Source organism: Bubalus bubalis, chromosome 6 (genome assembly GCF_019923935.1).
Source record: "Bubalus bubalis isolate 160015118507 breed Murrah chromosome 6, NDDB_SH_1, whole genome shotgun sequence".
Taxonomy (NCBI): Eukaryota; Metazoa; Chordata; class Mammalia; order Artiodactyla; family Bovidae; genus Bubalus; species Bubalus bubalis.
This window is the reverse complement of record NC_059162.1, coordinates 67002513-67029448: the sequence shown is the minus strand read 5'-3', so window position 1 is coordinate 67029448 and position 26936 is coordinate 67002513. Positions and strand designations below refer to the sequence as shown.

General features: G+C 39.6%; 1 protein-coding gene and 1 long non-coding RNA gene across 4 annotated transcripts in view; one reads left to right on the top strand and one right to left on the bottom strand.

Annotated features, from left to right (window-relative positions):
• The window catches only part of LOC123334087, a 40124-nt gene extending 30942 nt beyond the window's left edge, over positions 1-9182 (bottom strand). The window contains exon 1 of the long non-coding RNA XR_006551853.2: positions 9055-9182. This is a non-coding gene — a long non-coding RNA (uncharacterized LOC123334087). The remainder of the gene's footprint in view (positions 1-9054) is intronic.
• Positions 1-26936, top strand: part of AK5 (adenylate kinase 5) — a 254392-nt gene that overhangs the window by 97865 nt on the left and 129591 nt on the right. The gene's annotated exons all lie outside the window — the stretch shown is intronic.

Below are 26936 nucleotides of genomic sequence, written 5' to 3'. Positions count from 1 at the left end.
ACGAAGAGAAAATCTTTAAGGAAGTCAGAGAAACAAACACATGTATACAGAGGAGCAAACATAATCACAGCACACTTCTTGTCAGAAAACTTGCAAGCAAGAAGACAATGAAGTTAAATCTTCAGTGTGCTGAAATGAAAATAAAAAGGTCATATATCAACATGAATCTGCCACAGGTATACACGTGTTCCCCATGTTGATGCCATGTTGATGGCAAAACAAATACAATATTGTAAAGTTAAAAAAGAAAATAAAAAGGTCAACAAAGAATTCTGTACTCAGTGAAAATACCTTTCATTACCAGCAAACCTACAATTCAAGAAATGTTAAAGGAAACCATTTTTTTTTTTTAATTACTTGAAAACTGTCCAAAGTAAAATCAGGGAATTCTCTGGTGGTCCAGTTAGAACTCAACACTCTCACTAATGAGGGCCCAGGTTCAATCCCTGGTTAGGGAACTGAGATCCCATAGACCAAGTGGCATGGCCATAAATTAATTAATTAATTAAAATCAATAGGCTGTATTTTGTGTTTATAGCACATATAAAAGTAAAATATACACTGTAAATTGTAAAATGTACAAAGTGTATGAGCATAAAAGAAGAGAGGTAGGTATATACGGTTGTAAGAGCCTTACAGTACATGTGAAACAGTATAATAATATTTGAAGGAGGTGTCTGATTAATTAAAGGTATATATTAAAACAAGGTTGCACTGATGAAGAAACTGGGGAGAAGTCATCAAGAAAGCGAATGTGGACAAATGTGCAAAACGGAGGAAGCTCTCCAGGGTGGATAATGAACCTGTAGATGCTACAAAGGCTAGGGTTGATTCCATTGAAGTGTCAGAAGTACTTCTCTAGACTGGGGGAGGTTTAGCTATCTTAGGACAGGAAACTGCCATAGGTTTGAACAGAAAAGAGTGTACAATAAACAGTGTTTGAGGCAGGTTATTATTCCACCTGCTCATCTAGATGGGGAGGGCATGCTTTCACAGTCTTGGGTGGTCTGGGCAAAAATTCACCACAGCAAGTGCTAGAGAGAAGACATTGCATTCTGTAAAAACCATGCTTCTTAATCTTGCTCCCCAGTCCCAGCCACAGTACAACACACGTCCCACGGTGTTGTGGTGCAAGCGTGTATCCTGTGCCTTTTGACCTTGGAGGGTCTAGGGTGATCCGGCATGTAAAGGACCAGTGATTAAGCAGGAAGGGATCAATGTATGGGAGAGATCCCTAGCTCTGGGTGAGCCCTGGCAGGAAGCTTCAGACTGTCTCGCTTGTGGATAAATGCCCCTCTTGTAGTGAATGCAGTTGGCATCTTCAGCATCTCCTCTGAAGACCTGCCCACTGTGGTTGGCAGAGTGCATTAATCACCATCATTATCACAGATCCCTGAAAGGGAGAAGCTTCCAGTTTCTTGCTTCCTTTCCTCTGCTGACAGCAGGTTGACAGGAGGATTGTTTGTCCTTTGGATTTCTGAACCTAACAGATAAGCATCGGAGATTCCTGAGGCCTGTACTCCACACACTCTTAAAGGGCCCTTAGGCTCCTTTGTTTCTAGTGGTCCAAATCATTTCATGGTGGCAGCAGGAGACCTGCAAATGTAGTAAATGTGAGAATAGAGGGGTGTCCTGTCCATTATGATGTAATTAGTGGTTTCCTTAACTCTGACTAGTGCAGGTGGGCTGATGCAGACATATCTTTAAAGAATAGGCAAAAAAAATAAAATAGTCAAGATGTCCAAGTTGAAATTTGAAAACAAAATAAATGTAGGGCCAAGGGAGAGAATAGACTTTGAGGATAGTGCTGTTTGCTCCCCATACTTTTGTTCTATGGCATTTTTCAGATTATAACTTGCATATAAGAAGAAGCTAAGACTCATGAATAACTGATCTAGGTCAGTGCTTAAAGTATGCATTTCACACAGGCCTTAAAATTCAAAGGAGTCTAAAACATATTTGACTATTCCCTGTGGGAAACTTGGGTTTTCTGTTTCTATAATATGTCAACAGCTTGCAGGGTTCCCAGGAGCTAATAATTATTAATGACAGTGTCCTGAAGGTTCCCTTTGAGCCCATGGAGTAAAGAGGGTTAGAAACTGTTCAGAAGGTCTGCACTGGAGAGCCCAGCTGACACGTGATGGTTGCAAGGCACAGCTCCTATTTGGCGTCTTCCCCAACAGGACTGGGGTGGTAAACTGCTGTGAGAACATTATACAGTGCTGTATGTCAATTATATCTCAGTAAACCTAGAGGAAGGAAACAAAGGAACTGCTAAGGACACCACACCTCAGCCCTGTAGGCTGGAAGGAAAATGCAGTAACAGGTATAACACAAGCCTAGAGCTTTCAGGGCTTCACTTCATCATAATAGCTCTCTTCAAAACAAAACAAAAAATATTTTTTAGTTGTAGTCGACTTACAATGTTTCAGGTGTCATCAATCAGCAAAGTGATTCCATTTTACATATGCATATTCTTTTTCAGATTCTTTTCCATTAAAGGTTATTACAAGATACTGAATTTCCTGTGCTATACAGTAGGTCCTTATTGTTTATCTATTTTATATACAGTAGTGTGTATCTTAAACCCAAATTCCCAGTTTATCCATTCCATACCCTCTTTTCCGTTTGGTAACCATAAGTTTAACAGCTCACTTTTTTTCTTGGCAAATGGGATATACCTTTATTTATCAACAAACATTATATATATATGTACAAACACATGCACTTATATTGTGAGTCAACCCTGATCATGACAGGGCTAGAACAGAAAGTACTTGTGATCCTTAGTGCCTGCAATGCTATCTGATCAAGGAACTTGGAAAAAAAGTTGGCAGGGCCATTGCTCCTCTTGGTCTTGTTTTCTAAAAGCAGAGCGTGGTGGCTTGTGTATAAGGGTTCTGAGATGGCCCAAATGCAGTCCTCACTGGAGGAGTGTATGCTCAGTCACTCAGTCGTGTCAGACTCTGCAATCCTAGGGACTGAGGGATATGGTCAAATAGCAAACAAGACAAAGTTTGGCTTCAACAATGTTTTTTTCTTCCTCCACATCCCTCTCTCATGCTTCTTCTCTTTAATCTCAGAGCCTCAGGATCCTCAGATTGTTTTCCAGATAACCACTTCCTTTTAAAAGCACTTGCCAGACATCTGATATTGTACTAAGCACTTCAGAGCCGGTATCCCAAAATCCCTTGTCATTGTGAGCAGTGTTGTTTCCCCTGGTTTTATAGACTAGAAAGAAATTGAGGCTTAGAGAAGGTACATGACTGACTAAGGTCACAGAACTAATGTCTGAGAGAGCAGGTCTAGCACAAATGACTGACTTCAGAGCCTGCGTCTCCAACCAGTTGCTCTCTGTTCCCTCCTGCCCCTGTACTTGAATGTTCTTTCAGTTCCTCAAATACTTGCTGTATATAACATTTTGTGTTAAGCCCCAATGGAAAATTGTGAGCATACATCCTCATCTAATCAATAAACATTTATTGAGCACCTCTGCTGTACCAGGCACTGTACTTAGCCTGGGGCCACAAACATGGTAAAGACACAGTCCTTCCCTCAAAGAACGCACTGACTGGTGGTGGTAGGTACCTCCACAGTACTGAGCACCAAGTCTTGTCAAGAGAGTGGGGAGCTTTTGCCTCTCTACACGATGGGCACGAGTTTCCAGCAAATTCTGAAGCCAAGACTGCAGAGCTGTGGTAGCCCTGGGGAACGTGGAATACACCTCTAAAGACTCATGATGCCTGAGGAAAAAGTTCAGAAGAAGAGGAAGAGGAAAGAAAAGGAGTCAGGAATAGCTCTTTCTCAGGAACAGCTGACCTTCAAGGATGCGGTCATCAAATTCACTCCTGAGGAACTGGATCCTGCTCAGAGGGTTTTGTACAGGGACATGCTGATGGAGACCCTCAGGAATCTACTCTCTGTGGCTTTCTCACAGGCATTTCATGATGATCTCTGCAAAGAAATTAAGTAAGATGAAGGGGTTGGCTTCATCAGGTGTGGTTAATTCATATCCGTCTTTCCTAGGAAAACGGGGACACTGAATTATCAAATTCAGTGGTGTGTGAATAAACACCAGAAAAGGACAGAGAATAATGGAGAAATGTGACATGATTTATCATGCTTATTATGTTCTGGGGGCCATTCCATTCTCAGGCCACAGCATGTTTTAGGACAGGGTGCTGTACCATCTGACCATCAAGAGAGCAGTTATCTGAGTGGAATTTAATCAAAAGAAGTCAAATAGTATGTATATGTGTATGATTCATATCTAACTGCCGCCATTACCATTTGCTACTGTTCTATTCAGAATGTATCATGGGCCTTCTGTCTTGATTAATAAAATTTAATCACTTTTATCACAAATTAAAAAAAAAAGATAAAGGTGAGCCACAGAGACAGGGCCCCTAAGAAGGGCAGGGAAAGCCTACAGGATTCCACTTGTCAGTTTAATATTATTAATGCTTGAAGGTTCACGAACGGTAGAGCCTCAGAACATTAATAAAGGAAATTGTCTCTTTCCTTTTATCTTTCCAGGAGAAGAAAAGATTTATTACTTGCAGCAAGTAAGAACACTGGGGAGCTTTCCCAATGCAATGTCTCAGATTCTCTCTTAAGTAAGAGATTGTTTAGCCCAGCTTCCAGCCATCCATTTATTTCTTCAACAAATATTTAACCCTAGGCAATTTTGTATAAGATGATGTGCTCACTACCAGCAGCTGCAAAGAACAATTCAGAGTCCCTGTTTTCAAAAACATTGAATACAGGAGGGTGAGACAGAAATGGAAACAGGCAGTTATAAAATACAACCTGAGTCCTCAGCAGGATGGTACCCTTGACTTCAGGGATTTGCTTAACAAGAATTCTGAAATAGGAATCTTGAACCATCCTTCTTCAGCTCATAAACGAAAGCTTATAAACTTTGGGAGTTCCAAGGTAACTCTACCTTATTATCACCAGTATCCTCCTGTTGTTATCACCTAAAGCACTCAGCATTCCCTACTGCATTCAGCTAAATTCTAGAAAACACTATTATCCAAAAGTAACTATTGTCTTATTGAGGAAAATAAATTCCATGTTGAAGTGGACACAAGCCTACTAAGAACACTAGACAGTTGTAAAATAAGCAAAGTGATAGTTTAATGAGAAAAGACTTAAACCCAATTGTCAAGTTTCAGGGACTGCTCCCCAAACCTCCCTCATCATGCACACATGACCCTTCCCCTCACCCCCCAGTGCAGGGAGATGCTGTTTGGGTTGAAGGCCATTGCCAAGCTCCTGATAGCTCAGGTTCCTCCACAAACTTTTGAAACACAGATTTTCAAGCATTTATTTCACTAAAAATTCTTTTTTGTTTGCATTAAGATGATATTAAGGCCTTTCAGTGTTTCTCCCCACCATAAATTAAACAAGCCCAGTTCCTCTTAAATTTTATCATAAGACCAGTTTCCTAACTCTTTAGTCATCCTTTAGCCTGTGCTTAGAAATTATGCACAAAATATAAGACTGAGGAAAACAATGGCAATGACTCTTCAATTTTAATATTGCTGTCCCTTCTAAGAACTTACAACACGTTTTTTACATGTTTGATTCCATTTTATGCCACTAACCATCTGTGGGCTCTTGAGCAAGTCATTCACATTTTGGGGCCTCTGGTTCTTCAACTGTTAACCAAGAGTTAACATTGGATAACACTCAATATTCTGTAAGGGATTTTCCAGCCCTCAAACCCTACATGGTGCAATGTTATTGTTAACAGTAATAATAACACTTTTGCAACCAGCATCACAGGATTCTTGAGGCACCTGTCGTCTGGAGCTTAAATTTGGCTAAGTTTATTGCTAAAAGTAAATCTCTTGTGCAGACAAATCACTGATAAGGCTAAATAAAAGAAATGCAAAGAGAATGAATCTGTTTATCAGTTCAATTTGCCGTAACTAAATTAAGCTTGGGGCTTCCCTGGAGGTTCACCTGGTAAAGAATCTACCTGCAATGCAGGAGACTGTGGTTTGATTTCTGGGTCAGGAAGATCCCCTAGAGAAGGAAATGGCAACCCACTCCAGTATTCTCACCTGGAAAATCCCACAGAGAGGAGCCTGGTGGGCTACAGTCCATGGGGTCTCAAAGAGTCAGACACAACTGAGTGACTAAGCACGAATGAAATTAAGCTTACCCCTAGAATGCAATTTAGTACCATGTGAGAAAAACCATTATCATGATAAATCTCAACAGCATGATTTTTAAAAATCATGATGAATATATGAATAGATTGCTCAAGAAGACATTTAATAAAAATGTACATCTGTCTGGATTTTTTGAAAAGTAAAAATTTAAGTATAAAATTATTCTTCTGGAATAAGATTTACTTAAAATTGAGTCACTGTACTTAATAAAGACATATCTCAGACATATCCAAACAAAATAGGAGTGTACTTTCTTGTACTTGAGCTTTCTACATTAATCAGTTCCTGACTTGTAATAAGTCCAAAAGTAGGGGAACAATAGAGAAATAAAGAGAGGAACAATATCACCAGTGCAAACCATTCATAGCTAGAAAATTCAGTATACTAAACTAAAAGCTATGTATTAGTCTACTTGGATTGTCATAGCAAAATACTACAGACTGTGTGACTTAAACAACAGAAATTTATTTTCTCACAGTTCTGGAGATTAGAAGTTCAAGATCCAGCTGCTATTAGGCTTGGTTTCTATTGAGACCACTATTTCTGGCTTTTAGAGAGCTGACTTTTTGTGTTCTCACGTGTTAGAGACAGAATCTCTGATGTCTCTTCTCATAAGGAACCAGTTCTGTCAGAGTAGAGCCCCACCCTTCTGACCTCATTTAACCTTAGTTACTTCCCTAAAGGCTTCGTCTCCAAATACAATCACATTGGGGGTTAGGGCTTCATCATATATCTTTGGGATGAGGTCACAATTTAATCTGTAACAAGCTATTAGAAAATTTAGTAAAGACACTGGTCATAAACTGAGAAATAGTGAAGAAAAAAGGGATCTCACTTATGGTATCAATGAAAATAATAAATCTGCTACAGAGCGGGCAGCTTAAACAACAGAAACTTGTTTTCTCATAAGTCTGGAGGTTTACAAGTCTGAGATCATGGTATGCACAGGCTTGGTTTCTTCTAGGACCTCTCTCTCCTTGGCTTGCAGACGGGCTGTCTTCTCCCTCGGTTTTCACGTGGTCTTCCCTCTGTCATCTGCATCCTATTCTCTTCTTATGAGGACCAGCCATATTGGATTGGGCCCACCCATATGACCTTATTTTCATGTAATTACCTCTTTAAAGACCCTGTCTCTAAAGGCAGGCACATTCTGAGGTACTGAAGACGAGGACTTCAGTATGTGAAATTGGAGGGACACAATTCAGCCCAGAATGCCTAGTACAGCTCCCAAAGTGAGATATGGACTGAAAATGGATGGAGAGCCTGCCCACTAGGCCGTTAGACCATAGCCCTTTACCCTGCCCCATGTACTACCCCAGTGGCCAAGATTACCTTCTCTGCCTGGATCAGTCACACCTCTCTAAAGAAACCAACAAGCCCCACTGAAGGATATTCTGACATTTGAGAGGTCTCTTGGGAAGATAGGCTCACTCATAAATATGACAACCATACCAGGTGGAAGAGGGAAGGGATAAATTGGGATCAACACATACATACTATTATATATAAAATAGATAACTAATAAGGACCTATTATATAACACAAGGAACTCTACTCAATATTCTCTAATGGCCTATATGGGGAAAGAATCCAAAAAAGAATGGATGTATGTGTATGTGTAACTGATTCACTTTGCTATACACCTGAAATTAACACATTGTAAACCAACTGTACTCAATAAATAATTTTTAAAAGTACATGCCAACCAAAAAGTCTTCTGAGGAAAGTTTCCAGCATGAAAGCAGGTGCAATATAAACAACAAAAAATAATGAATCTGGAAGAAATGGAGACCTCCAGGAAATGAAAGAAAATATTAATAACACCCTAGTTACATCTTCAGAGCATTAGAAGAAAATAGTATCACCACAGGATAGAAATCAGATGCAGGAGAGAGCATTAATTATTTAATGAAAAGTGGTTAATATTATCAAGAGATCACAACAATAAAGAGGTGCAAAGAGGTGTAAGAGCTAAATCCCAAAACGAATAAATCAAGAAATAGCAGTAAAATTATTTTACTCATAATTGTAGTAACTTCCAGAAGAAATATCTAAACCAAAAATGTGTTTTGCCTGCAAGAAAGGGTAGAGTGCTATTTTTTCTCATGAAGTTTTTCAGTAACATAATTCTCTTTTCTTTTTAACTCTGTTGATGTATTGTTTTGATTTAACTACTTTTAAGTTTAAAAAAATGACTTGGAATAGTCATAACATTGCTAAATATAGCTGTGTTTCTGGAAAAATATGTAGATTAATTTTTATAAGTCAATCAATATTATTTATTTTTGAGCCCTCTTAGTAAGGCTTCCCTGGTGGCTCAGATGGTAAAGCATCTGCCTGAAATGCAGGAGACCCCAGTTCAATTCCTGGATTAGGAAGATCCCCTGGAGAAGGGAATGGCTACCCACTCCAGTATTCTTGCCTGGAGAATCCCATGGACAGAGGAGCCTGGCAGTCTACAGTCCGTGGGGTCGCAAAGAGTCAGACATGACTGAAGCAACTCAGCACACGTGCAATCAATTATTTTAGGCTCTGTGAAGGAATATAGGAATTTTAAGATAGTCCATTCCTTCCATGAGTCTGTGGTTTATTCAGGATGACAATATTATGAGGTGGCACATTCCAAATACTAAATAAAAGTAATAGACGGGAATGTCATGGGACTTCAGGAAGGAGATGGCCAAAAGTGGCCTTCAGTTCGTGGAGAAGAGAGGCAGAGTTGAGCAATGGGAAGAAGCAGGCAGTTAGCGGAGGGCCATGGAGACCTTTCCCACAGAAATCATAGGACACTCGGAGCAAAGACAAGCAGCTCAGATGAGATGGTGAAACAGAGAGTGTGCTCGTTTGTTAGGGCTGCTGTAAAAAAACATACCGCAGACTGGCTGGCTTTAACAGCAGATATTTAGTGTCCCACAGTTCTGAAGGCCAGAAGTCTAAGATCAAGGTGTCAGTGGGTTGGGTTTCTTCTGAGGCCTCTCTTTCTTGGCTTGAATGACGGCCACCTTCCTGCTCTTTTTTTCATGGTCTTCCCTCTATCTGTGTTGTCTGTGTCCTAATCTCCTTAGCTTATAAGGACAACAATGGTATTGGATTACAGCCCACTGTAACAACTCCATTTTTATTTACTTAACTCTTTAAAAGACTTATCTCCCCAAATAGTCACAATCTAAAGTACTGGAGGTCAGCTCTTCAACATTTGAACTTGGGAGACACAGTTAGTCCCTACCAGTAGTAAACTAGCTTGACAACAGCATAAAATTTTTATTTTAAAAGACAGAAGGGTGTAGTGGGAATAATTCTAAAAGAGCAATCTGGAGAGGCCATGCCAAGTATGGACTTTATATCATAGGAAATAAAATGTCCTTGAACATTTTTGAGCAAGATGTAGGCAAGATCAACCTGGTAGTGGTATGTGGGATGCTGTGGCCAGGAGATCAGACCAAAGGTCAGCAAGAATTAAGCAGTTATTGTAATATTCCATTTATGGAATAAGAGTGATGTTTAACTGTAACAATAGCAGTAGCAATGGGAAGTAAAGATATTAGAATGCTACAAATGGAAAAACTTAAGAGAGTCACAATATTTACACCTCCAAGAAACTTTAAAAATTATTTTTATAACACAGGGAAACTATATTCAATATGCTCTGAGAAACTATAATGGAAAAGAAAATGAAAGAGAAATTATATATATGTATGTTGTTTGTTATTTTGTTGTTTAGTTGCTTAGTTGTGTCCAACTCTTTTGCGACCCCATAAACTGTAGCCTGCCAGGCTTCTCTGTCCATGGGATTTCCCAGGTAAGGTACTGGAGTGGGTTGCCATTCCCTTCTCCAGGGGAATCTTCCCAACCCAGGGATCAAACCCACATCTCCTGCATTGCAGGTAGGTGCTTTACCGCCTGAGCCACCAGGGAAACCCCATACATGTGTGTGTGTGTATATGTATACACACAACTGAACCACTGTGTTGTACAGCAGAAATGTATACAACATTGTAAATCAATCCTACTTCAATAAAATAAATTATAGAAATAAAATTATTTTATCCTAATTGTCACTGGAAGTTTCTAGAATGCCATTACCACCAGCTGGGCTTTCCAAGTGGCTCAGTGGTTAAGAGTCAGCCTGCCAAGCAAAAGACATGGGCTTGATCCCTGGGTCGGGAAGATCCCCTGGAGTAGGAAATGGCAACCCATTCTAGTATCACTGCCAGGGAAATTACATGAACAGAGGAGCCTGGTGGGCTACAGTTCATGGGGTTGCAAAGAGTCGGACACAACTGAGCGACTAAACAGCAACAGACAGGCAGCCAGAGCCTTTGACTAGTGTGAGCTACCTGCTATGAGCTGTGCCGAGTTAACAGAGGCAAGCAAATAAGCTCAAGGTGTTAGTTGGCTCCTTGAGCATTTTTGTGGATAAAAGTGCATTATTATGTATTCTGAAGTACGAAATACCTAGAAAAGTAACTTATGGATGCTTATCACTGTTTTCTGAAACCTCAGGGAGACTCCCAAGTTGGAAACTACTGACTGAACCCAGAATGTCTCCATTTATAGGTAAAGCAATGTAACCAGACACATCAGAAATCACATTTCAAGTTATTAACATCTGCTCCATTAGCAAAACGGGGCCACAAGGAACCTCTTATATCGTTCAAAATCGGTTGCACTCTGCTGAGAATTAGCAGGACCTGGTGTCCGCCTAGTAGCACTTTTAGGGAACAATCAAGTTGCTCAAAAGGTAAATAATAATCCCCTCATTTATCTTTTGCTTAAGACTAGATTTTCCACCATTAACTGTTTGCCTGAAGCAAGATAAACCATTATTTCCAAGTTAAAATTCGCTGCTAAAACCACCACCTGGACACTTTTCTACCATTGATTTCTCAGCTACTTATTTTCTTATTATCCTACCATTTTGAACAAAAACAAGCATTACCGATTCTTGATCCATTCTGACATAATGGTACAGTAGCAATCACATTGTCATATACATAAATAAATGTATTTTTTTGTCAAATGAGCCTTGACAGTCTCAAGGTCTGAATCCCTTATTCAAAAATCCCTGATATTTTTCTTTTTCTGTAACTCTGCCCACAGAATATCACAAGGGTTGGGCATTCATTCCTTATTCAGACCAGCCTTAAAGATCTCTGTGGTGACATCTATATTTTATGGTATAAGTCAAGCTGCTAGATTAGCAGATGGTTATCACTAAGGGAAGGAAAAGTGAGTGAGAGATGCCTTGTCCCTGTTAAATGCTACATTTAGGGAGAAAATTAATATGTGTACTCTCTTCTGGATGATCACCACCCCAATCCTGTGCTCTCTTGTTCGCAGTGTGTGTGTGTGTGTGTGTATGTGTGTGTGTGTGTATCTCTTTCTCTTTCTCCCTCTCCCTAACAGTCAGCTGTTCTCCTCATTTAGATAGAATCTTTGGAGCCAAACCTTTAGTGTCTCAGAGTAACCCAAAATCCATGTGAAATATTCTGCATCTTACCTTTCTTTTTTCACATTAAGCATTCCTCATGTATGGGAAACTATGATAATTTAGAATGAAATGTGAGAGAAACATTTTTAAATCTTGTCATTTTGTAGAACTCTTATGCAGAACTCTTATGTAGAATATTTTATAGAACTCTTATGCAGAACATTTAATAGAACTCTTAAGAACTGAAAACAAAGTATTGAAAGGGTGAGATTTATTTTAATAAAAAGAAGATTGACCAGAGCCTTGAACTTTCTCCACTTGGCCAAAAGGAGAATTTCCCAGTAGCAAGTGGGGTGATCAGAAGAGTTGCTGTTTCAATGGACAGCCTGAGTCTCGTATCACACATTGTGCGTGCTGCTTAGTCACCCAGTCCTGTCCAACTCTTTGTGATCCCATAGGCTGTAGCCTGCCAGGCTCCTCTGTCCATGGGATTTTGGTTGCCATTTCCTTCTCCAGGGGGTCTTCCCAACCCAGGGATTGAACCCATGTCTCCCACGGCTCCTGCATTGGCAGGCAGGTTCTTTACCACTGAGCCACCTGGGAAGCCCATATCACAGATTAAGGGAGCAAATTCAGAATATTAGAAATTATGGAGGAAAGTAGAGAGGACCCAGAGGACTGGACGGAAGAAGAGCTAGCTCTGGGAATGAGAACTATCCTGTCTGGAAAATGGAAGGCTCCATGACAACCAAACAGCATAATTGAGGATATGAAAGCTATGGCATCAATTATAGTAACTGACTTCTTTGACTAAACGGAAGCCCTACTTGCAGGAGACTCTACTTGCAGGCCTGCCAAGAGGATCGCCCATGAGTAATTTTCTGATATTTCCAGGGGGACACTGTAGAACTATGTAGTGCATTATTGGTCAAAGCCAAGGCTACATCTGCCTCAGAGAAGAAAGTGGTGGAGATGGGGAAAGAATGGTAACATTCAGTTTTGAAACATGTGGGAAAGATATTTACAAATTCTAGTTCCCATTGTTAGAGAAGAAACTGGATGAATCTGTGGCTACCACAAGAAGAATTTCTGGGCCTCATTGATAGGAAAGAAGAAAGGACAGAAAATAGTATTACCTGGGGCACAGCAATTGCCTGGTGCAGCAGAAATGTTGAGTGATTTAAGTATAGTACAGAAAAGTGACAGGAGTATGCAGTGAGAGGGGAGAAGACTACAGAAAAAAGAAAGGAAATGAATATAATTTTATTTTTTTAAGAAATTAGTAAAGTGATTAATGTGGAATTGAGAAGGTAAAATCATTGCAAATGATTGCTATTTTAACAAATCATCATTATTTTGAAACCACAGTTTTTCTAAATTTTTTTTAAAGCGTATGATTTACATGGCAGGTGGACCTCCAGCATGCATCTTTGTGAATTCAGGAGTGAGAACTGGGCCTCAGCTGGACACTTGAGGTCTGATGTAACACTGTGATTCTGTGGCTTGCCAAGGGCTCACCAGCTATGAAGGGTAGTTAGCTGATTGCTAGGACACATGCAGAATATTAAGACATGAATTCTGCTCTTGTCTGAGTATCATACCTGGTTCCAATCAGTTATTAGTTTCATAGAAAAGCTTCTTTGATGTAAAGTGATCTCCAGTGGGGTGAAATGCCTAGACCATGCACTCATCTATAATTATTCATAACTGCATTATCTGTTGTGGTTTATAATAAAATAGAGATGTGAAAGTTTTGACCAGACCATGTTTCTCCACACGGATCTTCTATTTTGCCAGACGGCTGTGTTTGTCTTGGATGGCTCATTACCACTGTCATTAAACAGTTGATAAAACTGTCATACTGGACATTTCAACGAGAGTGTAAAGCCCAGAGTTTATGAAGCTAACAACCAACTTCTAGAGGAAGTTGACAAACCCAAATCATTCATAATGAGTAAAAGAGAAAAAACTCAATGGGAATGACACTGAGCCAGAGAAATGATCAAAATAACCAATCCACCCAAAAAAGAAGAAGTCCTTTATTTCAGTTTTGAAAGAATGTAAGAAATAAAAACAAACTACAAAAGGTTTTTTAAAAATTCTTTAAAAAGATTTTTGTTCTATTTATTACTTTATATCCATTATACAGCATGATTTCTTAGTTGAAAGGTAAGGAAATTCTAAGAAAGCTAAGATAATAAGAGACAGAGTGAAGTCATGATAAGAATATTTTAAAAGAATGTGTTCAACCCCTTTGCCGCTGCTAAGTCGCTTCAGTCGTGTCCGACTCTGTGCGACCCCATAGACGGCAGCCCACCAGGCTCCCCCATCCCTGGGATTCTCCAGGCAATAACACTGGAGTGGGTTGCCATTTCGTTCTCCAATGTATGAAAGTTAAGTCTCTCAGTTATGTCTGACTCGTAGCGACCCCATGGACTACAGCCTACCAGGCTCTTCCGTCCATGGGATTTTCCAGGCAAGAGTACTGGAGTGGTTTGCCATTGTCTTCTCCTGTTCAACCCCCTTAGAAAACCAATAAATTATTCTTATCTGTATATTTTAAAATTCTGATAATTTGTGGTTATCATTATTGGTGTATTCACTTGAAAATTGCCTTATCAAAATTTGTGTCTAAGTTGTACATGGGCAGATTTTGTATTGGGTTGGATCCCACATCGGCAGAGCTTCTGAAGGGTCTATTGAGGGGTTGCTCTCAAAAGACACCTGTCACTGAGTGAGGGAAATAGGAGAGGGCAGGGAAAGAAGGCAGACACAGATTTAAAATTTCAAGAGCAGTCCAGCCTCAGCCTGATCTCACCAGCAGCTCTGTTCAGAGACTTGCACAGAGATGACCCAGAGCATGGGAGCTGCTCCCAGGCAGCACCTGTCAGCCAAGAGCAGTCCCCCAGAAAAGGATCTGGGGGTGAGCTGTTAGCAGTCAACACTCTCAACAACTGGTGAGGGGTGTACCAACCTGGTATATGTATTTGTCTGTCTCGGGACCTTCTTCAAATAAAAGCATCCTCAGGCTGTTGATGTTGCCCAGTGTCTGTCCATAGCAGCTATTCAATTAATAGCTAACGAGTGGGTGAACAAATGCATAGATGCTACAGGAAAGATGTTGAAAACTAGATTATAAAAATAGATGATAATCATAATAACTAGCATTTATAAAACATTTGCCATGTGCAGACACTATGCATGGATTATTTTTGTCAGGTAGAAACTGTTATTACCCATTTTACACCTGCAGAAACTGAGATGGATGTGTTTTTCACAGTCACATAGCTAGTGTGATATCAGAGCCCACACTTTTAACCTCTTCCTTATACAGAATGTTCAGAAATCAGGAAGGTGAAATAGAGTAAAACAAATACTGAATACTACTGACCCTGGGTCATTTATAGCTTTAGAGAATGGCTCTGTTTTACTTGTGAAAGATGGAATTTCCAGCTGCATCTCCCCACTTCTAAAAGGCCAGGCATATCTACTCTAAGATGGAGCTTGAATAAAAATAAGAAATTCTAGAATCCTTGGAACATGCAGAGTGGTTGAAATATCTAGAGGAGTCCCAGTCTTTTTGTCTCTGCTCTGTGATAGATTAACCACTGAATAAGCACATATATAATTATACCTTCTAAATTGGTTATTTAGGTTTAAGCCTGGCTATAGTTAAAAATATACCATGAATATTATTAGAAGACATGAGATTCAAATAGATGTTAATTATTTTTAAATATTCTTCCAAGGAGCAAGTTTAACTCTCATGAGTCTTATGGGAGAAATCCTCTAACATATTTGGGCCTTTCTAATGAATTGCCTTGCTCTTCTTCAGGATAATTACTGGTTTGCTCTGTGTCATTTATGAGATAAGGGACTTAAAGTGTAAGCCCCTCTCCTCTGTAACTCACCTGATATGTGAAAGAAAAACTTAAAATAACACATTTTAAGTGAATGCTAATATTAACTTAAAGTGAGATAGGTATCTGGCTGTCTGCATGCGTGCTGAGTTGCTTCAGCTGTGTCCAACTCTGCAACCCTATGGACTGTAGCGCGCCAGGCTCCTCTGCCTATGGGATTATCCAAGGCAAGAATCCTGGAGTGGGTAGCCATGCCCTCCTCCAGGGGATCCTCCTGACCCCAGAGATCAAACCTATCTCATTATGTTTCCTGCATTGGCAGGCGGGCTCTTTACCGCTAGCGCTACCTGGGAAGCCCCAAGTATCGCTGTGTGTTAGTCACTCTGTCGTGTCCAACTCTTTCTGCCCCCATGAACTGTAGCCCACCAGGCTCCTCTGTCCATGGAATTCACCAGGCAAGAATACTGAAATGGGTTGCCATTCCCTTCTCCAGGGGATCTTTCTGACCCAGGGATTGAACCCGGGTCTCCTGTATTGCAGGCAGATTCTTTACCATCTGAGCCACCAAGGAAGCTCAAGTATCTGGCTACTTATCTTTAAAAATTATGTATCTGAATTTTAAATAGAAAACCTGTATTAATTAATCTGCAGTGTGTGCCCAGGGGATTATGTGCAACCTCCATGGCTGTCATCCAGCTGTGTTCACAGCGATGGCACAAATGTAAAACCTGAATCTGCACAATCATAATCATAGTTCTGACTCTCCTAACAAGACCACTAAGTAGGTCATGATTTTATGCCAAAAGGAAATGGCCTTTTAGTGGCCAAAGAACTGTATTTTATACTCTGTGGAAACCTATTACGGTGACCCAGTACTAACATCATTGCTGTAGTTTCTCATTCCAGATTCGTCACTTTGCCCACAATCTTCCATTTTTGCCTTTCCCACCAGGAAATAGTGGTGGGATTTCTTTTTAAATATTTTAAAATTAATGAAAATGTTTTATGATACTGCAGTATTCCCAGCTTTTGGGGTAAACACAGAAATGTAACTTAGTTCTTAGGGCATGATTTTATGATACCTTAAACTTCTTTTTGAGACAGAACTGTTGAGACCACAATTCATTTATTTATTCACTTATTCACTTGCAGAACTCTTGATCCAAAAGAGTTTGTGGAAAAGTGAAAGTGAGATGCAGATTGGGGTGATTTGTTGTTATTGTGACTTTTATTTCCTTTATCAATGTTATAATTATATTTATAAAATAAATGTAAGCCAGGAAGATTTTTTAAAAGCAGAAGTAATGATTAGACCTAAGGAGTTGTCAGAAAAAGATGTTAATCATTTTGGAATTAAAAGAATTTATCTCATTTTAAATGCTTTTAGAAAATGTGATTCTACATAGACAACCATTTAGTACTTCCCAATATAGCAATAGGTAAAACTTTTTAAGATTTACTACATGCCAAGCTCTACAGTAATAATGTAGAGCTTGCTTACCCCTTTTAGCAATCCACAACTGTATGACATGGGCACTATGGCTATCCCCTTTCTATGGATGAGGAAAGAGGCTTAGAGAATCACAGTCACACAGCCAGTAATGGTAGGACTAAATCTGAATGCAAGTGGTCTAGCTTAAGAGTTTCTTCCTACATCTTATCACTTCCCTTGAGGGTTACCTATGGTCAAAGCAAAACAATGAATTATTATTGTCATTATTGAGAAACCTATTTCTCCAACCAGATAAAGAATCGTGTAGATCTGGCTGTGTGTTTTCTGATTCCTAAATTGTTGTCAGGTAAAGAAGAATATCTCTATTAGATCTGGGGCAGACACAAACCTAGACAAGAATACTTAATGGTCTGAAATGTCTGGAACTCAAATGCCCTCATCTCCTGTGACACTTTCTGTAATCCTCAAATCCCATCCACTCACACATCCTTCTTAATCCCCCTTTCCTCTCTGAGACCAATTAAACCTTCTATCTCCTCTAATCTCCCATGTTCATTTCTCTATAGCTCTGTGACTTCCTTTATTAATGTTAGACTTTGAGTGAGTGTCCCCTGCAGTGGACTATAAACTCTTTAAAGGCAAGAGTATTATTTCACCAAGCACTGAACCTTCAGTGCATGGCATATAGTAGCTGCACAATAAGTGCTTTTTTAATGAATGAATTAATAAATATTTCCACACACTCATAGTATCATTTTCTCACTTACTTTTTAATGGAGAAGACATTTGTAACAAGCAAAAACACAATTCTTTTTATTCTACTATGTGATACTGGAGTAAAGCAAATTTGCATACTATTTCCACAGCAGGTGTTAGTCAATAAGTATTTGTTGAGTAAATTACAACCATCCACGAGAACCTTCCAGTGAGCTTGCAAGAGGTCTTTTGAATGTGATAAATTTCCTAAATATCCTACAAAGTCACTTCATGATTTTGTAAAAGCTAATATCTTGCCTTTGCTTTCATGTAATCAAAGCTGCATTATTCTATAAGAGTGAAGGATGCATCTGAAATTGGCATCAATTTTGGTTTTCTCAGGCTCAGCCCTTTTTCCTGAGGGTATTAACAGATTCTTGTTGGCTTTGGTCTCCATTGGCATGTCCCATGTGTACCTAGTGGAATGTGACCTCTAAACCTCTGGAGAAGTCTGTTGCTTTGCAAATACTATGTACCCTTTATACTTTTGATAAGCTTACCAGTTCCCATCCCCTTTAAGAGGAAGTTCAACATGTCCACTATGGTAAAAAGCAGACTTGGCTGGAGGCAGCATAGAGGCTAATCAGCTTTTCCGGAGCTACACTCATTTTGTCTTTGAGGGAAGTCACACCTTTGTAGAACAGAATCTCTCATTGCTGATATCTTCGGGAAGCTAGACAGGATGTCTTCTAGGATCTCAAGCATATTTGAAAATGAAAAAGGGGAATAATTAAACAAAAATTAATCCCAAACAAAGTGATAGAGATGATGAAGCCAGGCGCACATGGACAAGTTTCCATGAGTTGAGAAAGAGGCGTATTCTGCATTGTAGCCCCCTTTTCACTCATCTTCATCCTCTCTAGCCACCCACCTCAACTACAGCCTGAAAGATCTATTGATACCATACTTACCCAACAGAATCAACCCAGGGTTATACATGATTTAGATTTGCTGAGTGCAAGGTGGGTTGTGTGATATGTGGCCAATGAAATTTCTAGATGATCCCCTTCAAAATTTAACAAATAAAATATAGATATTCCTTATAGATGGCAAGTAATCTCTTTTTCCTTCTGTTGTCTCTAATCAAAGGTCTAATGACTTTAGCAGAGGAGTATGAAGTAACTATCCTTTTAGTTGAGTCAGCTAAAACCACACATCAGAAGATTTATGGGAATTTTCTCTCCATTTGCATATTAATTTCTGTCCGTGGACTCAAACATAAGTCCTATTATTATAAATCTGATTTCCATTCTCATAATTTTCTTTTTCTCTCTTGCTTCATTTATATTTCTCCTAAAACTTGGAACAAAATAGCTAAATTATCCAAAGGGTCCAATGGCTATTAAGTTGTTAAACAATCCTCCATTCTGTTTGGGTTTTTTTAATTAATTTTTTACCATCAAGCCTGTCACAACCATCTTATTAATAAGTTAACTATTCAAAAACAAAGACCAGTTTAGTTTTTTGGGAACTTGGTACTAACAACATTATCACAGAGTATTAGACCCAGGGTTAGTGCGTAAAGGAAGAAATGAGGATGGTTGTTTAAATGGGCCTGAAATTGGAAATGACCTTAAAACTAAAAATAGAGAGGAAAAAGAATGTGAGATAACTAAGGACATAGGATTTGTTCCTCACAGAGCTAAAATAGCTTAGTTCTCAAGAGCATAAGTATAGCAGTAAGACAGACTTGAGTTCATACTCAGGCCCTGTTCTTCACCAGTTTTGACCTTAAATAAGTATTACCTTTCTGAGCCAACTACTTGCTTGAGAGAGTGACACCTCAGGTTGTTCTGCAGTTTATTGGGATGTTAACAAAATGCTTTGCCTATTGCCTGGCAGACAGTTAAGTCCTACTTAAAATGCTATGTAAGTAGCATTGTTATAACAGTGTTATAACAATAGTTAAACAGTAACTACAGTTATCTGTCATCTTCCTGGGGTCACAGCCCAGCACACAGTTAATACATGCACATGCCCAGGGATTTCTGGTAGAGGAAAGTTAGAAAGAAAGTTAGGTCCCTCAGTTGTGTCCAACTATTTGTGACCCCATGGACTGTAGCCTACCAGGTTCCTCCATTCATGGGATTCTCCAGGCAAGAATACTGGAGTGGGTTGCCATTTCCTTCATCTTCCCAACCCAGGAATCGAACCCAGGTCTCCCACATTGGAGGCAGACGCTTTAACTTCTGAGCCATCGTGAGACTTAACTGCTAGAGGAAGAAGCTACCAAATCAAAAACTCCAAGAAAGCCTTCAAAGAACTTCAGGAAGCTAGAAAGTGCATCACCAATCCCTTCTCAGAAGGTGAATTCTAGAATTTTAAGGCAAAGGCACCCTTATTTCTTCAAAGAAACTGTGGCTTTTGTACATTTTCTCTTTGTCACTGAAAGAAGTGCTGTTCCTTTCCTTTCTTCATTTCACTTTGTCTCACTTGTTCAGAACTTGGCTCATAGATCAACTTCTCCAGAAAACCTTCTCTGACCCTCTGACCACCTGTGAGGCCCCAGCTCCTGGCACACCCCATGTGCACCCCATCGAGGCCCTTCCCACATGAACTGTTCTTAACAATTTACCAGTTTCTCAACATAGAACTTAAACTCCGTGGGGGCAGCTGTGCTACACTGTGTGCTGTTCTCAGTCGTGTGCAACTCTTCGCCATCCCATGAACTGTAGCCCACCAGGCAGTCCATGGGATTCCCCAGGCAAGAATACTGGAGAGGATTGCTATCCCCTTCTCCAAGGGATCTTCCTGACCCAGGGATCAGGCTCAAGTCTCTTGTGTCTCCTGAATTGCAGGCAGATTCTTTACTGCTGAGCCACTGGGGATGCCTGCCCCCCACCTCCATGAAGGCAGAAGCGCTGCCATGTTTGACTGAATGAAATCTAATTATTTCTCCAGTCATACTTACTTCCTGCCCATGTCTTCAACAATGAGAAACATGACTCTTCTAAGAGTTATTTTATTATTCAGAATTATTTCTGACTATTCCAGTAAACCATGTTTTCATCAATGTTAAATGACATCCTAAAGAAGTCTATAAAAAGAAACAATCTCTCAGTACTGGTAACAGAAAATGTGTATTAACTAAGAAGGAATTTGATTTAAACTCCAATTTTTCTACTCGTAAGTGACATCTTTCATCCTAAGGTCCTGTGTTCACATTGCAAAATACATTTCCCTTCATTTTTCTTTTTCTGAACTGATCTCTGATTCCACTTGATCTTCACTGAATTGCCCATATAATTATAAAATGACCCTATTTGGCTATGACTGTAAAAGTCAACACTGCTAGTGAGAATTTTTTAAAAGTAAAAGAATGCAGCATCTCAACTAAGAAAAAAAAATAAATAAAAGGAAGGAAAAAAATAAGTAAAAGAAAACAGAATGAGCCTGATTTTCCCGGGGCCTAAATTAGCCCCTAGTCACACATCTGGCACTTTCAGATTTTTTTTCAGGCTGCCAGGATACCACTTAGGGCTTGTAGAGGAGACATTGAGCACTGGAGAGAATGGAGCCTGTAATTAGCAAAGTTACCAAATGTCACAGGAGGCTGAAAGTCGACTTCTGAGACTGTTAACTAGTTTCTTTAGTTTTAGACACTTTATTGGCAAAGGTTTAAATCTTTATGTCACCACCTTGTAGCTTTTATAAAGTCTCAAACTGCTGGAATGCTGGGAGGAAAGGAAAAAAATGGAAAATAGGAAGGAAAAGGGGTATTTTAATTAATTGAATTTCCTGGTTAATTCAGTCTGATGAGTATTTGTTGTCTAACTACTGGGCTCAGCACCATATTAAGTATGGTAGAGAAAAGATAGGAACCACATGAGGCTATTTACGCCCACAGCAAGTTTATCTTGCCTGTGCTCCTCTATTTTCTTCTTTTAACCTTTCTTTATCAAATCTTTGCAAAATATTTTAGTCCTCACTGGTGCCTTAATAATTACAAAAAACCAGACATGATTTAATCTTCCTCTCGTGTATTTTCGATATCCAGCACACCCTGGAACAAAGTAGGTGCTCAGTAAGTCTTTACTGAATTGAATTGTATGATGTAGATCCTTGATGATCCCAAGACATATTCGAAACTTTTCTTATGTGACAAAAATCCGCTGTGTCCACAGGGTGCCCAGGACACCCTGTCGCTCTGTGCTGACCTAAAGGGTTGAGATCAGGGGAGGGAGGCACATGAGAGAAGGGATATATATATAATTATGACTGATTCACGTTGTTGTATGGCAGAAACCAACACAACATGTAAACATTGTAAAGCAATTTTCCTCCAATTAAAAAAAAATCCACTGTATCAATCTATTTGATGAGCTGCAGATCTATTAAATATTTCTTAATTAACTTCTGAGTGAGAAGCAACATATCGTTTAGTTGTTGTTCAGTCACTCAGTCGTGTCTGACTCTTTGCGACCCCATAGACTGCAGCACACCAGGCCTCCCTGTCATTTACCATCTCCCAGAGCCTGCTCAAGCTCATGTCCAGAGTCAGTGATGCCATCCAAACCATCTCGTCCTCTGTCATCCCCTTCTCCTCGTGCCTTCCACCTTTCCTAGCATCAGGGTCTTTTCCAATGAGTCAGCTCTTTGCATCAGGTGGCCAAAGTATTGGAGCTTCACCTTCAGCATCAGTCCTTCTAATGAATATTCAGGGTTGATTTCCTTTAGGATGGACTGGTTGGATCTCCTTGCTGTCCAAAGGACTCTCAAGAGTCTTCTCCAACACCACAGTTCAAAAGCATCAATTTTTCGGCATTCAGCCTTCTTTGTGGTCCAACTCTCACATCCATACATGACTACTGGAAAATCCATAGCTTTGACCAAACAGACCTTTGTTGACAAAGTGTCTCTGCTTCTTAATATGCTGTTTAGGTTGGTCATTTAGTAGTATCTTAAAAATATATTGCAATGCATGAGACAGGGTGATCAGGGCTGGTGCACTTGGATGACCCTGAGGGGTGGGATGGGGAAGGAGGTAGGAGGGGGTTTCAGGATGGGGAACACATGTACACCCATGGCTGATTCATGTCAAAATATGGCAAAAACCACTACAATTTTGTAAAGTAATTAGCCTCCAATTAAAATAAATAAATTAATTTAAAAATATATTGAATACTTTCTCATGTACTAAAATACTGGGGTTTTTTCAGCTACCTCCATTAGAACATCTCCAGGTTCAATCCCTGGTCAGGGAATTAAGATCCTGTAAGCTGTGCAGTGTGACCAAAAAAAAAAAAATGTTTATACCATTTATATATATGCTTTCTTTGGCAAAGTAATTTTACTTTTCTTTTCTCCCAGCTTGAGATATAATCGACATATTACATTGTGTAAGTTTCGTATAGAGAATGTGATGATTTGATACACATATATGTTGTGAAATGATTCCCACAATAAGGTTAACAGATCCGTCGCCTCATGATTACAATGTGTGTGTGTGTGTGTGTGTGTGTGTGTGGTGAAAGCATCTAAGATCTACTCTCTTAGCAACTTTCCAATATATGATACAGTATTGTTAACTATAGTCACCATGCTGAATATTAGATCCACAGAATTTATTCATCTTATAAAGGAAATTTGTACCATTTGACTGACATCTCCCCATTCCTGCCCCCTCTTAGCCCCTGGCAACCACAATTCTCTGAAGTTTGGCTTTTTTTAGATGCCAGACTTAATTTGAAAAGTGTCTTATCATAGTACCAACAGATCCATGAGCAAAATACTGAGCTCTTGATATCAGTTCATGATCTGAACATTGCTTAGCCTGAGGACATCTGCTCTAGGGTTCTACTTGAGTCTGCAAAGAATTAAAAACCAGCTATTGTAGCCACATACTCTCCGGCTCAAAAATTGTTCAAGACCCAGTTTCCACCACCGACTTGAATCTTTGTTCTGGCTCTTCTCTCCCATCAACAACCTTCTGCACATCCTAAGACCTAGCCTTTCCCCTTTTATCGCAGGTGGTCTGGCTTTGGATCCACTATCCCTTGATGAAACAACCAGAGCTCTGGGAAAGGAGTGTGGAACGCTGCCTGCCAGTCAGGGGCAGAGCTGGCCTGGCTGGGATGTGGGGAGGAACCGTTGAGCCAAGGCTGTGCCTCGGGCACTCGTGGATGGGAAACCCTCTGAGGCAGAACCAGAAGAGCTTCTGCAGGAAGTGCTAGACCAAAAATGGACCTCTATCAGAAATCTACTCTCCAACTCCTGAGAGGCTTTTAGAAGGAGGGTAGGCTTACTCTTTCTCTGATAACTGAGGAAGGATTGAGTGGTAATGAGAGGAGAAAAATAGAATCTTTGCTGGATGACTTTAGTTCTCTTAACAAACTGAAAGACAGGGTTGTTTAAGTTTTAGAAGGCTAGTGGAGAAGGTACAACTAGAGTCAACAGTGGACCAAGAGGGATAGCCAACTTTCCTGTGTAAGTGATAGCCTTAAGCTAAAGACCCTGAGAAAGAGCCCTGCTTGGAGTTGGGAAGTCATCTGCCTCTTGCTGGCAATTTTGCTTTTCCTTGCTCCTTCCAAGGCTCCAGGTCAGCCTACAGGGAGGTTCCTCTGCCAACAGCCACATCCATTTGGCAGAGTACACATATCATACAGAGAAATAAAATTACCCACTATGGCCTCAAAATGGAAAGTCAGATCAAGGATATTTGGGTATATTGCACCTAGATCTAGTTTGGCTTGGCTTCAGGGGATTCTTAGAGATCTATTCTGAGAGTACTCCTTTAGGACTTTAGCCCTGATTTGCTCTACAAGAGCCCAGCTAAAATCTAAGGCTTCTGGGACTGCCCAGTGGTTCAGTGGTTTAAGACTTCACCTTCGACCCCTGGTTGGGGAGCTAAAATCCCACATGCCTACTGGTCAAAAAAAAAACCAAAACTTAAAATCAGAAGCAATATTGTAGCAAATTCAATAAAGACTTTAAAAATGGTCCAGATTTTTTTTTTAAAAATCTGAAAAAAAAAAAAAAAATATCTATGGCTGGCCCATGATTCTGATCCTGACAGCCTTGACAGTTCAATATAAGCAGATATGCATTCAGATCCTGGCTTGACCACCTACATGATCTTGGTCAAGTTATTTAATCTCTGAGTTTTTAAATCTGAGGATGATGACACCTCTTCTAAATAATATTGTAGGGATTTAATGATAAAGTGTATAAAGAAAAGCTTAACAATATATGGCACATAATAGATGCTCAAAAAAAAAAATGGCAACAGTATCTAGTTCTTCAGTTAGTTCCTTTTCATTGTTGATTGCTATAAAGATTCTGAAAAAATATCCTCAGAGCTAGTATAGTAGGAGTAATCAAAATTCTCTGGAGTAAGCCTTCTTCTCTCTAGCATAAGTCAGTCATTATTACATTGTTAAGATTTCAAGTTCAGGAAGAAATTTTTTTCTAAAGCACATCATAAATGCTGCAGCCATTTCCTCTGGGATCTTTTCATTGTGTTGACTTTTTCCCAACAAAAATTTTTAGATGCTGTCCATGTCCATAATCAAAATGTCCAGTGAAAATAAAGATTCTGTACAAATTGCTGAGAAAAGAAGTCTTTTACTCAGTTATTCACAACTTTCTAATGTTCTTGTTCTCATCACTTTGCATACCAATTACATTTATTTTTAAATCTAGTTTTATTCACATTTTACCCTTATTTCATTATGTAATGAAATATGTTCTATACATCTCAGTTTTACAGGGACATATCACAGTAATTCTGTTCATCAAAGCATGGGATTGGGGCTTCCCTGGTGGTCCAGTGGTTAGAACTTCATGTTCTCACTGCCAAGGGCCCAGGTCCAATCCCTGATGCAGGAGCTAAGATCCCATAAGCTGCAAGGTGTGGCAAAAAAAAGTTAAATTAAATTTAAAAATAAAAAGCGTGGAATAGATTTGGCTTTCCCAGACAGAATATTGTCCCTACCAGCCCTACCCCAACCAAAACTACTTTGATGCTAGTTTTGTGATTAATTAATCTTCAAGTTTTGTGATTAATTATGAAGCTTTAGAAACACAGTTCTATAGAATATAAACTGTCATTACTATTGATATATTGCTGATAACTACAGGTTTCACTCCAATGATGGCAGGTTTTAAAATTATTACTATTTTAGTGAAAACTCCAATTTTTGTTGGAGAAAAGTGAAATACTATAAATAAGATACCAGCCAATCAATTTGTTAGAAGAAAGTTTCTAGACATAGAAAAGTTTTGAAGGCCCAGTGATTTTTTTTTTAATTTATTAATTAACAAGGTTTTTTTCTTATTGAAATAGAACGGTGGTAGTTTAGTCACTAAGTTGTGTCTGACTCTTGCAACTCCATGGACTGTAGCCCACCAGTCTCCTCTGTCTATGTGATTTCCTAGGTGAGAATACTGGAGTAGGTTGTCATTTCTTTCTCCAGGGGATCTTCCCAACCCAGGGACTGAACCCAGGTCTCCCTCAGTGCAGGCAGATTCTTTACTGACTGAGTATACAATATTATGTCAGTTTCAGATGTAAAGTTTTCTTTTGAATAGTAGAGATAGAGAGTTCCAAGTAGAGTGTGAAATCCAAATACGAATTTTTAAAGACACAGAAAGGAAAACAACTATAGGTTTGCAGACAAGTTTGCTGGTCCATTTGAGCCCATCCCTAATGTCCACAACCTGAAGTCAGGATGCTCCACCTGGGAGTGGCCTGGAGAAACCTGTGCTCTACCACAGTTACTCTGAGACTTGGGACATGCATTGGCAGACATCATTCTTTCATGCCCTATTGTTAAGTTTTTATTGGAATATAATTGATTTACAATGTAGTATTACTTTCCTCTGTACAGCAAAGTGAATCAGTTATGTGCTAAGTCACTTCAATCGTGTCTAACTCTTTGTGACCTCATGGACTGTACCCCACCAGGCTCCTCTGTCCATGGGATTCTCCAGGCCAGAATAGTGGAGTAGGTTGCCATGCCCTCCTCCAGGGGATCTTCCCGACCCAGGGATTGAACCCACATCTCTCAGGTGTCCTGCATAGGCAGGCGGATTCTTTACCACTAGCACCACCTGGGAAGCCCGAATCAGTTATACATGTACATATATCCACTGTTTTTTATTCTTTTCCCATATAGGTCATTACAGAATATTGAGTATGGAGTTCCCTGTACTACTCTATTGTTCTTATTAGTTATCTATTTTATAAATAGTATAGTATAGTGAAGTCACTCAGTCATGTCTGACTCTTGCGACCCCGTGGACTGTAGCCTACC